Source organism: Panthera uncia, chromosome B1 (assembly GCF_023721935.1).
Source record: "Panthera uncia isolate 11264 chromosome B1, Puncia_PCG_1.0, whole genome shotgun sequence".
In the NCBI taxonomy this organism is placed as follows: domain Eukaryota; kingdom Metazoa; phylum Chordata; class Mammalia; order Carnivora; family Felidae; genus Panthera; species Panthera uncia.
The window spans coordinates 141,716,856-141,730,752 of record NC_064811.1 but is presented as its reverse complement, the minus strand read 5'-3'; the positions used below and the strand labels follow the sequence as shown (position 1 = coordinate 141,730,752).

At 33.2% G+C, this 13,897-nt stretch overlaps 1 protein-coding gene across 1 annotated transcript in view; it reads right to left on the bottom strand.

Annotated features, from left to right (window-relative positions):
- Nucleotides 1–13,897, bottom strand: part of ANXA10 (annexin A10) — a 127,839-nt gene that overhangs the window by 88,552 nt on the left and 25,390 nt on the right. The gene's annotated exons all lie outside the window — the stretch shown is intronic.

Genomic DNA, 13,897 nt, shown 5'->3' with positions numbered 1-13,897 from the left:
AAAAAAAAAAAAAAGCACAGTAATCTGTTTCACAAATGGAATCAGCCTCCCAGTAATTAAAATTTCTTTAGCTTTTAACAGAAAAATCAATGATAATGTTATCAAGTGAACCATATGTTTTTGAAATGGTAATGAGAAAAAGAATGGCATCTCTTTTGCCTACCATTTTATTTCCTTTTAGGACAATGAAAGACAACTCTGGAAAATATGGTGTTCTATTGCCAACCAAATTTACCTTTGTATTAATTCTTGGTTCTAGCTGGTTTTACATTTTTTCCTTTCTCTGAGTTAATATTAACTAAAGGAAGCGAATATGATTTTAGGAAAAGCCAGTTTGCTGCTAAATAAAATCTTGACTGGGTAATCCATAAGTAAGGTCGTTACCTACAGAATAAGGAACATTTATATTTCTGTATTAAAAGAAATTTAACCCAAACAAAAGTTTTAGAATTTTGGAAATAATCTTTATACACACATATATGTGTATATATGTAAGTGACTAATATCTAATGCAGAATTAAAGTAATAGCCAGATTCTTTAGGGTAATATTTGCTTTGAACGGTTTTAAATCAATGTCCTACATGGCATTTTATTATGTTTAGTGTGAGTCAAGATGTACAAATATCTACAAACAAGAAAAAGAAAGAAAAAATGAAGAAAATGGTATCATAATAAAGGTGGAAGACATTCATTATCAGAAGTTTTCTTTATAGACAATAGTTGCACATCTAGCCATGTTTTGCTCTGGGGATGAAGGGGACAAAGGAAGCACATTGTATCTTGACTGGTTTTATGTCAATTTGGTTCACAGCTTTCTACTTCGTTAATGAAATGCATTGATGGCATTAGAGTCAGGAATCCAAGATAAGTGAGATATCCTAGCTAATTTTATTAATAGCTGAAATACTTACAAAGTGTGTAAAGTATTTTAATGTAATTTTTAATTTCTTATTAGTACTTGGTTTTATAAGGACATTGGACTTAAATTTTATTATGCTTTTACTCATAAAAGTTCGTCAATATTCTGATAAATACCAATGAATGATTTCATGGTGAACTATATATCTCAGAAGTCATCAAATGTTTAGGAAGTAAAAGATGATTCAGAAAATATTGATGGTCACTAAATTATATGGTAAGGTGCCCCACCACTTTTTTTAATTTTTAAAGTAATCTATCAATCATTTGCCAAAATGATACCAGGATTGATTCAGGAAATGATTACCATCCACATAAAGGGGGAATCCAATCTTGTTATTTTACTTTTTAATATAATACACAACTTATTTTTGTACTTTGAAGCATTGGTAATGCACCTAAAATTTTTGTAATATCTATTCAAGTACAATTCCATTTTTTGTTTTAAATTGCATTTGGAATGTTTTACATCACTTCTCTTCATTAAAAAAAATGTAATAGTTAAATGTAAGAACTAAAGCAGTACTAGTATTTAGATAATTTACAAATATTGAGAACATATGCTAAAGGGACTAAACTTCATTAACACTCATAGGGTATCTTATATCAAAAGGAAACTCTGTGCCAAATAAATATGGTGTGTTGAATAGGAATCAGTTATGAGTTGCTCCACAAAGACATATATTAATCTCCTTTTTGGAAAGTGAGGGCTGACAGAAATATTCATTTGATAGACAAATAATAGAAAAAAATGGCAAAAAGTTTATATAGCACTATAGCAGGATTTTAACTTTGTTCCCTTTATAATTCAGTTTCCATTGAAGCTCTAACCTGCTGGCTAAACATTAGCTGCCAAGTGCATCCACATTCCAAAGTGAAGGATAAACCAGCTGGGTGGCTTTTGCAAGGAAGATTCTAGAGACTAGTTTTGTAACACTTAGCCACTCACCAACCTTGAGGGATTGAATAGGCTCAATTTAAAACTATAGATGGGATTTATTGGGGTAGAAGTGATAGTCTCTGTGAGGCCTTTCTGTCATGCTATGGGAAGTGAGGTGAAAGCTGGATGGTAATGTAATCATTAAGGAGACCACATAGAGAACTTAATATATGTTCGCGGAGTTTGGGGAACACAGTGGATTCACACTGGGAAAGGCTAAGGGTAGACTGCATGGATAACTAACTAGCTGTTTTAAGTGAGGAGGGGTGGCTTCACAATGAATGCCTGAACTCCAAGAATTTATTGTATTTTCAGAGTTTGTCATGCTCCCAGAGTTTGTTGGGACATAGGATGTCTTGAGTGTTTATCATGGGCCAATTGAGAGACACAAAATAGGAAGAGTTAGTCAGTAAGTCATTTTCAAGGATCTGGCTCCAAATCTTCCCTCAGAAGGACTGTTAGGAACTCTTAAGAGCAGACTGATAAATCAGGAGAAGATTCCTGGCAATGAGAGGTAGCCTAAAAACCTACTGTGATTCCAAAGAAACATCTTCCATGGCCAGAGAGCATCAGTGCTATGTGACTAAAATACCTGTTAAATAAAACCAAAGATATTCCTGAACATTTCCCCTACATACTCACCCTTCCCTAATCCTGGAGATATTGAAAGCCCGTTAGACTGCTCTCAGGTGTGAAAGACTGATCCAAAGAAGGATAAAAGAGTCAATCTTGATCTTTTTACTAATGGAGGATTTTTACTAATGTCCTGAAGCTGGCAGGAGCAGGTGAGGGAGAGAAGCTTTAATCAAAAAGAAATATTCAAAATTTTTGCATTGCACATAGACATTTTTTAATTTCTATAAATTTTTGTGAGTGAAGTGACTTATTAATATTTAATTAGGTAAGAGTAATAAAGTCATGATGTCACCTATGAACTGAATTTTGCCTGTCCCAAATTCATATGATGAAGCCCTAATCCCCAACTTAATGACATTTGGAGGTAGAGGCTTTGAGAGATAATTAGATTTAGTTAAGGCACTAAGTGTGGGGTCCCCAGGATGGGATTAAATATCCTTGTAAGAAGAAAAAGAGACCAAGACAGAGTTTCTCTCTACCTTGTGAAGACTCAAAGATAGCCTTCTGCAAGCCAGGAAAGAGGGCTCTCACCAGATATGAATCTGCTGTCACCTTGATCTTGAACTTCCTAGTCTTTAGAACTGTGAGAAATAAATGTCTGTTTTGTTAAGGTACCCAATTCATTACATTTTCTTATAGCACTCTGAGTAAGCTAAGACAGGACCTATATGGGAAACTAACCCTATAGAGTTTAAAAGGACAGTGTAAGAATAAAAAAAGCCACATATATAATTGTTTCTAATTAATAACTCAAACTTAATTGAACTACCTGAAAAATTATTCTGCTGTTTTCCAAAAATACCTGTTAAACAAAGGATGAATAATATAATAGTGCATTAATTTATATTAATAACGTGTCAGAGATATTCATTTAAAAAAAACTCTAAAGCTTAAGTTGCTTTGTATTTTTCACTGAAATTCTTTGTTCTGTTTCACCCCATTACCTCTCTTAATTGACTTTCTCAGTCTATATTTCATTCTCAAAGAAATATTTAATAATGAGAAGTGAAACAAATTAATAGCCATTTTGACTACCAATTACAAAGCTTTGTTCCTCCTTTTTTATTTTACATCAAATTGGCTTATTCAATCTTTCATTTAAAAATAATTTTTTTAATGTTTCTTTATTTTTGAGAGAGAGAGTGAGAGAGAGACAGAGCATGAGCAGGGGAGGGGCTGAGAGAGAGAAGGAGACACAGAATCTGAAGCAGGATCCAGGCTCTGAGCTGTCAGCACAGAGCCCAATGCGGGACTAGAACTCAGGAACTATGAGATCATGACCTGAGCCAAAGTTAGACGCTTAACCAACCAACTGAACCACTCGGTTACCCCTTCAATCTTTCATTATTAATCAAGTAAATCCATACCTTCTCTTTTTGATTGGCCTGCTTATGCCATTGCCAGTGGGGTCCATGTGAAAGAATACTGATATGGCAATGATTTCATAGTATACTCTGTCTTTTGATGACTCTCCAGAGAGAAGTTATGAGGTCCCCCACCTAATGTGGAGTGTTAACTCTTCTAGAAACTGCGTGAAGTCATTGCTTTATGCCACTGATTTAAACACCTCCATCTCTCTATCTAATGCATCTTTGTTCTCTATTATCATATTCCTGAGTAGAGGAAGGGGGCATGAAAAGAAACATACATATATCAAGTAAGTGAAAAATTAAAACAAATATCATTCTAATATATAACTAGGAAGCATCTGATAATTATAGTCTCTGGATATTGTAAAATATAAAAGGTAACCAGTAAAAGTTAGGACCTTCTCTTTCTTTCCCTTGTTGATGAACACATAGATCTCACTAGAGTAAGGCTGGCTTGATTTCTCTTGAGTTGTTATGAAGATTAATGAGATATATTACAGTCAGTAGTCATTATTATTAATCTTATTCCTCTTCCACCTCTTCTCCATTATCATCATTAACTTCAACCTATAATCCCACCTAGGTTTTAATTGTTCTTATGAGAGTGTCACGGGACACTATCATTTTCAAGAATCATTTTGATACAAAATTAGAGTTGTAAAATATTAAAACTTGTAGTCTTTTAGGTACCCACATACATATTTATAATATTTTCCCATTTCTTATGTATCTTAGAAATCTATAAATTCATAATAAATGCTTTAAAATATTATTGATCTAAAACTGTTTATATTGTGAAACATTCAGAAGATAATCACACATCTTAGCAGCTTTCAAGACCATATGGAATTTTTCCCTATCAAAGACTAGAGAAACAAAGTCATCGATCTACATTCAACATGCAAGTTTGGCATCTACAAAAGTCAATTTTTTTCAGCACTTAAACAAAAATTAATAGCATTAAATGCATATGTTAAAACAAAAGAAAGTTCTCAAATAAAAATTTTAAGCTTTTATTATAAGAAATTTAAAAATAATAGAAAATTATACTCAAAGCAAGCAGAAAGTAGGAAGTAACAAAGACAAGAATAGAAATACATAAAATTTAAGCAGAAAAACAAAGAAAATAAATGAAAACATAAGTTTATTCTTTGAACAACAATAAAATTGATAAAACTCTAGCCAGACTAACAAAGAAAAATAGAGAAGATACAAAATATAAATATGAAAATATCTGAGGAAATCACTATCAAAAGGAATGCTGTGAGCAATTCTATGCCAATAAATATGACAATTTGAATTCCTTGACAGACAAAAACTATCAAAACTCACTCAAGAAAAACAAATAATATAAAATGCCTGATATCTGTTGAAGAAATTGAATTCAGTTAGACAAGGAAAAGAACTTCAGGGACATAATTTTACTGGTGATTTCTACCAACCACTCAAGGAATAAATAGTAACCAATGTTACTGAATCTTATAGTAAACAGAAGATAACACTTTCTAACTCATTGTATGAAGTTGTAATTACACTAGTACCAAAAAGCCCCCAACATACAAGAAATAAAACTTATAGAACAGTAATCCTTATGGACAATGATGCAAAAATACACAACCTAATGTAAGAAAATTCAATGCAAAGAATGTGTAAAAAGAATAACGTAGCATGACCAAGTGATGTTTATTCCAGGTATGCATAGCTGATTTGACATTCAAAAATTAATCAATTTATATAATCACATTAATAAACTAAGAAGAAAACCCATATGATCATCAAAACATGCTGTAAAAACTTTCAACAAGTATAACATTCATTCATGTGTAAAATCCCAACAAACTTGAAAGAGAAAGCAACTTTTTAGAAATTTAATTATTACTTTTTAGAAAGCAACTTCTTTGTTTTATTTTTAAAATTTTTTTTGACGTTTATTCATTTTTTGAGAGAGAGAGATGTAAACTCATGATGTAAACTATGAAAATTATAAAACATTAATGAAAGAAGTTGAAGACAACGCAAGCATATGGAAAGACATTCCATTTTCATTGATGAGAGGAATAAATACTATCAAAATGTCCATACTACCCAAAACAATCTACAGATTTAATGCAATCCATATCAAAATACCAATAGCATTTTTCACAGAACTAGAACAAATGATCCTAAAATTTGTATGGAACTACAAAACACCCCAAATAGCCAAATCAATCTTAAGAAAGAAAAACAAAGCTAGAGGTATCACAATTCCAGATTTCAAATAATATTACAAAGCTATAGTAATGAAAGCAATATGGTACTGGCACAAAAATAGACACATTGATCAATAGAACAGAACGGAAAGCCCAGAAATAAACCTAAGATTTCATAGTCAATTAATCTTTGACAAAAGAAGTAAGGATGTGCACTGGGGAAAAGACAGTCTCTTTGACAAATGGTATTGGGAAAACTAGACAAATACAGGTGAAAGAATGAAACTGGACTACTTCATGACACCGTACACAAAAATAAACTCAAACTAGTTTAAAGACCTAAATGTGAGACCTGAAACCATAAAAATCATAAAAGAGCATTGGCAGTAATTTCTCTGACATTGGCCATAACAGTATTTTTCTGTATATGTGTCCTGAGACAAGGGAAACAAAACAAAATTAAAGTATTGGGATTATATCAACATAAAAAGTTTCTGCACATCAAAGGAAACAACCAACAAAATTAAAAGACAACTTACTGAATGCAAGAGGATATTTGCAAATGACATATCTGATAAAAAGTTACTATCTAAAATATATAAAGAATGTACACAACTAAACACCCCAAAAACAATCTAGTTAAACAATGGACAGAACACCTGAACAGACATTTCTCCAAAGAACAAATTCAAATGCCAACAGACATATGAACGGGTGCTCACCATCACTCATCATCAGGGAAATACAAATCAAAACCACAGTGAGATGCCACCTCACACCTGTCAGAATGGCTGAAATCAGCAATACAAGAAACTTGTGTTGGTCAGGATGTGGAGAAAATAGAAACCTCGTACAACTTTGGTGGGAATGTAAACTGGTACCACCACTGTGTAAGACAGTATGAAGGTTCATTAAAAAATTAACAATAGAATTATCAAATGATCCAGTAATCACACTAGTGGGTATTTACCCAAAGAATACAAAGACATTAGTTGAAAGGAATATATGAACCCCCTATATTAATTACAGCATTAATTAATTACAGCATTATTTAACAATAGCCAGACTATGGAAGCAGCCCAAGTGCCCATCAATAGATGAATGGATAAAGAAGATGCGAGATATATATACATATACATATATACGTATATATATATATGTATATGTATATATGTATATATATGTATATGTATATATGTATATGTACAATGTATATACAATGTATGTATATATGTATATATACAATGGAACATTATTCAACCATAAGAAAAGATGAAATTCATGATTTCACTCATATGTGGAATTTAAGAAACAGAACAGTTGAACAAAACAGATGAACAGAGGGGAAGGTGGGAGAAAAAAGAGAGAGAGAGGGAAACCATAAGGGACTGGTAACTATAGAGAACAAACTGAAGGTTGATGGAATGGAGGTGGGTGGGGGATGGGCTAAATGGGTGCTGGGTATTAAGAAGGGCACTTGTGATGAGCACTGTGTGTTATATGTAAGTGATGAATCACTAAATTGTACTCCTGAAACCAATATTACACTATATGTTAGCTAACTAGAATTAAATAAAAACTTGAAACAAAAAAAAATAAAAGCAAGAAGAAACAGAGAAAAAATTAATGAAATGTTGCCATTTGCAACAACATGGATGGATCTAGAGAATATAACCCTAAGCAAAATAAGCCAGTCAGAGAAAGACAGATGCCATATGGTTTCATTTATTTGTGGAATCCAAGAAACAAAATAAATGAACAAAGGAAAAAAAAAGAGAGAGAGAGACAAACCAAGAAACCACGAAACAGACCCTTACCTATAGAGAACAAACTGATAGTTACCAGTGGAGAGGTTGGGTGGGTGATGGGTAAAATAGATAAGCAGATTAAGGGTATACTTATCTTGATGAACACTGAGTTATATATAGAATTGTTAAAGCACCATATTGTACACTTGAAACTAATATAACACTGTATGTTAACTACACTAGAATTAAATTTTTTTAAAAAGCATATATATTGGACAAAAGAAACAAAACACACTTGACAATAATTAAAGAAGACATAACTTAATGGAGATATATATACTATTTTCATGGCTGAAAAACTTAATATTGTTAAGATGTCAATTCTCCCCAAATTGGCCTGTGGATTTAATACAATCCCAATAAAAAGCCCAGCAGCATTTTATGTAGATTTGAATAATTGGATTCTAAATTGCCAATGGAAATGCAAAGGACCTAGAACAACTGAAACAAATTTGAAAAAAAAAAATGGAAGAATAATGCTGATTTTAAGAATTGTTACAAAGCCACAGTAGTAATGATAGTGTGGTGTTGGCTAATGTTGTAGAAAAAGAGATCAATGGGATAGAATAGGCAATCTGACAATAGAGCTGCATAAATATAGACAAATAGCTTTTGACAAAGTTGTAAAGTAATTCGATGGAGAAAGAATAGTTTTTCCAAGAAATTGTCCTTTAAAAGCTGATGTCCATATGAAAAAAAATAAAGCTTGACCTTACACACCTTACACAAAAATTAACCCCAAATTGATCATAGCCCTAAATATTAATGTAATTGTATAAAATATCTGGAAGAAAATTGTATAAAATATCTGGAAGAAAATATTATCTGGAAGAAAATATCTGTATAAAAATAGGAGAAAATCGGCATGACTTTGGGTTAATAAAACAATTTTTAGCCACGACAACAGAAATATAATCTATAAAGAAAAAAATATATTGTGTGGGGGGGTACCTGGGTGTCTCAGTCGGTTGGGCCTCTGACCTTGGCTCAGGTCATGATCTCATGGTTTGTGGGTTTGAGCCCCACATCGGGCTCTGTGCTGACAGGTCACAGCCTGAAACCTGCTTTGGATTCTGTGTCTCCCCCCTTTCTCTGCCCCTCCCCTGCTTATATTCTATCTCTCTCTGTCTCTTAAAAATACACAAAACGTTAAAAAAAATTTAAAAAATACATGGGGCTTTGTCAAAGTTGAAAACTTGTAATCTGTGAAAAACACTCTTAAAAGAATGAGAAGATAAGTCATAGAGTCAGAGAAAATATTTGTAAATCACCTTTTTTGTAAAAACCTTTGTTCAAAATATATAAAGACCAATAAGAGATCAACAAAAAAACCTGAAGTAAAAAATAGTTAAGCCTTATGGAAGACATATTCCCAATGAAGGTATAGTAAGTAAGTATATGAAAAACTAGTAATATCATAATACATTAAAAATACAAAGTAAAACTACAATGAGATACTGCTGCAAAATGTTGTCAGTGGTATGCAAAATTGTACAGCCATTTTGGAGAAACAGTTTGGCAGTTTCTTATAAAGTTAAACATACTCTTACCATATAACCTGGCAATTCCACCCCTAGATCATTATCTGAAAGAAATGGAAACTTATCTTCACACAAAAACCTTGAGTTTTCATAGAAGTTTTATTTGCAACTGGTAAAAGCTGGAAACAACCCAGGTCTCTTTCAAACTGAATGAATAAACAAATTATGGTACATTCATTCAACAGACTACTATTCAGCAATAAAAAGATACAACTATTGATTCATGCAACAACTTGGATAAGTTTTAAATGCATTCTACTAAGTAAAAGAAGGTTTATTCATAAGGTTTCACAGTCTTGAATTTATTTATGTGACAATCTGGAAAAGGGAGCACTAGAGGAATGGAAAACAGATCAATATTTGCCAGGATTTGAGGGTTTAGGGATGTGGTTGACTATAAATGAGAAGTGTGGAGGATATTTTGGATGATGAGAGTCTTCTATAAGGAAATGTAGTATTGGATACATGACTCAAAACTCAAACAACTGTATACCTCAAAAAGCATATTCTGTCACACACAGAGGAATCCAACAAGGAATGCAGATTGTAGGAAACAAATTTAAATTACCAACAAATCTCATAAACACAGTAAAGTGGGTTGGAAGAAGGGACGCGTCCCAAGTAACTTTGGCAAATAGCATTTAACCGGATATTGTGAAGCAAAAGATGAAAAGAACCCAATGTCGTGTTGTTGGCAAAATTGTTTCTCACAGGGCTGTGGCTTGGTACATTTTAAGGTATGTATGCTAGGGTCCAGCAAATAAGCATATATTTTAGATATTGACATTCACAATTTTTACTGTGAGGAATTCTAAATAATAGAGGAGGTTAAAATTTTGGTGCTGGGTTAGACTGAAGTTGTCAATAGGAAGAGATAATAGCCAGAGAGAGAGAGAGAGAGAGAGAGAGAGAGACAGACGGTTGGACACACACACACACACACACACACACACAAAGGTAGGTAGGTAGGTAGATAGATGGATAGATAGATATGTAGGTAGATCGGTAGATGTAAACATACATATGTGTATGTATCCAAACACATATGTACAGAAATAAATATAGATGCGTGCAGATATATAGGTTAGCATTTTCAGATATTTCATTGCTCTGTCACCTTAAAGAGCTTATAAACAGTGATGCCCCTGTAGCAACGAGCACACCCAGCATCCAGATCTAGGTTTTTAAGTATTATTATTCAATGAAGGGCATCAGGGCTCCTTGGAGAAGTGGTTAATTCCAGGACTGGAGCGGGGGAAAGTATAGTAGACCATGTAATGCACTAGAGTACATTATACCTATTCTAACAATTAGTTCCTACATCAAATTTTAGATTACGTGAATTTCCTTTTGAATACATTTCCTCTCTAAATACATGAAGGGAATTAAAAAAAAGAAATGAAAGGAAATAAATATAGATCATAAAGCTGTACTCCTGCATCTTTTTTTAAGAGAGCATATGAAGCATAATATTTGAGAGGGAGGCTGACTCACCTGTTTCTTGGTTTTTATTGGCAGACAAGTTATACATAATCCTGTGATTCTGAGAAGGGGTATTATTTAATACTTACTTTCCTCTGCAAATAAGTTAAATGACATTTTCTGAAACCATTTCCATCTCTGAAGCATTGAGATTAGTCTACATCATTATTTTACATAAGAAGAAGACCAAGTCCACTAAATCATAAAATTAGAGAACATTTAATATCTTGAAGGAGGAAGTGGCATATCCACACACCATCATCCTACTATTCACCATAGGATGAAACAAAATATGAACTGTAGGGGAGTGAGACAGTGAAGAGCTTCTAGTGGACGTTATGCTGTGATAGGTTCAGTTGTGACCTTGGTTGCACAAAACAATCTTCATTTCAAAACCAATAATTTCGGCTATCTTGAGGGTTCATAAATCTGACCCCTTTTTGCTTTGAAGGGACTACTGTGCTCACTATAAATATTTACTTTTTTATATATGAGCTGCAAGCTTGATTAAACACGCAGTAGTCAGCACAACAGGTGATGAAAAGTACACAGAGGGTGTGTGTGCCCCCAGGCACCAATGCCTCTATCTTATAGCACCTTTGTCTGGTTTCTTACTTACCCTTTAAAACACTGATATTTTGAGACTGACAGCTAAATGACAGTCTAGAAGAATGTGTACATATATTCAACATCTCTAAAGAATTGAACAATAATTCAAGAAGATTACTATTGTAGTGATGATAACAACACAAGAATCTCCAGCTGTAAAATACCATTGTTCATATATTTTTAAAATCATTACTAATACACATTACTTAGAACAATGTGTCTACTGGGGTTAAAGTGGTTGTGTTTTAACTTGAAAAATAAAATAGCACAAATGTTGCAATTAAGAAATAGGATGATAAAATACATTAAGACAGCTTATTGCTTTATTATACATTGCCACAAAATAAGGAAGAAAAGCCAATCCAAAGCAGCTTGAGTAAAACTGATTCCCACTTTATCCATAATAATACATAACCTATATCTTATGTACAAATAGCCTATGATTATTTTTATGTTTTTACATGATACTTATTATACTGTTAACATGTTTTTCTGGTTCCTTCTAGCATAATTACCAGAATGTCTGAAGAAGGACATAAATAGAAGAGTAATGGGAAAAGAATATATTTATAATTATGTGTTGTGATAAGATGGGATGTTGGCAAAGAAAATGGGTCTTAAGAAACAGTGTTTTTAATTCTTTGAATGAGAAAAGCATGTCCACAGGTTATAAGCAGAGTTTTAAGAATCTTTGGAGACTTTTCAAAAGAGGCTGAGTCAGGGAGATTGATAGCATGAACTCTGAAATACTTAAAAAAAAATCCTGCAATCCATTCTTTTTTGGTGAATCAAGCCAGGATATTCCTGATTACAAGGAGTTTCTGCTGATAGAAGAAATCTATGGTAGATAGAGGGCTGCGTGTTGGTCTCGGAGGTGTACTACAAAAGGACAAATCAGCCAGTAATGCCCTCTAAATGATGTCTTTCTATTTGCTTTTTCCATTCCACCTAGTCCCAGAAATACATGACTCATTAAAATAACTATGAGTCTTGTTACTCAAACATAATTTCTTAAGACTTCAATCTTGTGATTTAACAAAAGTAGTATAGTTTTAAAAGTGATTTGCGGTAATCTGATGACTTTTTTTCCTGTGGTGTCTGTTAAATAGGTTGATTAATTACAAAAATTAAAAATATAGTTAACCATATTTTTTCTGCTGTGACTTTTACAGCTCTTTGTGTTCTTTAAACTTGAAGAGGGTTTGGGTTTAACCTAATGTTTATTTTAATGAGTGTACTGTATCAATGTTAATAGCAGAAATATAATGTCAAAATAACTTCCTGAATAACTTTAAAATCATACGGACACTCTAGAATTTAAGAGAAATCAACAAATCTAGACAGGAATGTCAGCGCAGTATCATCTTCCACAGGTGCTATGATCTGTATACTATAAGCATTTTTGCAAATGGAAATGATTCTACAAATTTGTTTTATTATTGTTCTTGCTATTATAATAAATACTCTAAAAATGTGTAAACCAGGACAAAATTTTTCTCACAGTCTCCTCTTTAATGTTTTAAAAAAATTATTTATTTATTTATTTATTTATTTATTTATTTATTTATTTATTTTAAGAGAGAGCAAGACAGCAGAGGAGGGGCAGAGAGAGAATCTCAAGCAGGCTCTGTGCTGTTAGTGCAGAGCCCAGTGTGGGGCTTAAGCTCACAGACTGTGAGATCATGACCTGAGTTGAAAACCAAGAGTTGGATGCCCAACCGAGTGTCTAGGTGCCCCCCTGCTCTTTAAAAAAAAATTTTTTTTAATGTTTACTTATTTTTGAGACAGAGAGAGACAGAACATGATCAGGGGAGGGGCAGAGAGAGAGAGGGAGACCAGAATCCAAAGCAGGCTCTAGGCTCTGATGCCGGGCTTGAACTCATGAACTGCAAGATCATGACCTGAGCCAAAGTCAGATGCTCAACTGACTGAACCACCCAGGCACCACAGGTGCCTGCTCCCTTTTAATGTGTTACCTCTTATTTCACGACTTTGTTGAATTCTGGAATAACGGTATTTCCTATACATCACTGGAATACAGATTTCAAGAATGCAGAGGTTTTAACAATCCTATTCACTGTGGTATCCCTAGTACCTAGAAGTGAGAGCAGAGATGGAAATAAGAGAGACCAGATAGGAAACTATTGCATAAAGTTGGCAAGTGATGATGATGGTAGCTTGGACCAGGGTAGTTGTAGTGGAAGTACTAAGAGGTGGTCAGATAATATATTGTTAATGTAGAGCCAAAAGATTTTGTTAATAGGTTAATTCTAAGGTATGAGGGAAAGAGAAGAGTCAGAGACTCTTCTTCTTTTCTTTCCTTTCTCTCCTTTCTTTCCTTTCCTTTCTTTCCTTTCCTTTTCCTTTTCCTTTTCCTTTTCCTTTTCCTTTTCCTTTTCCTTT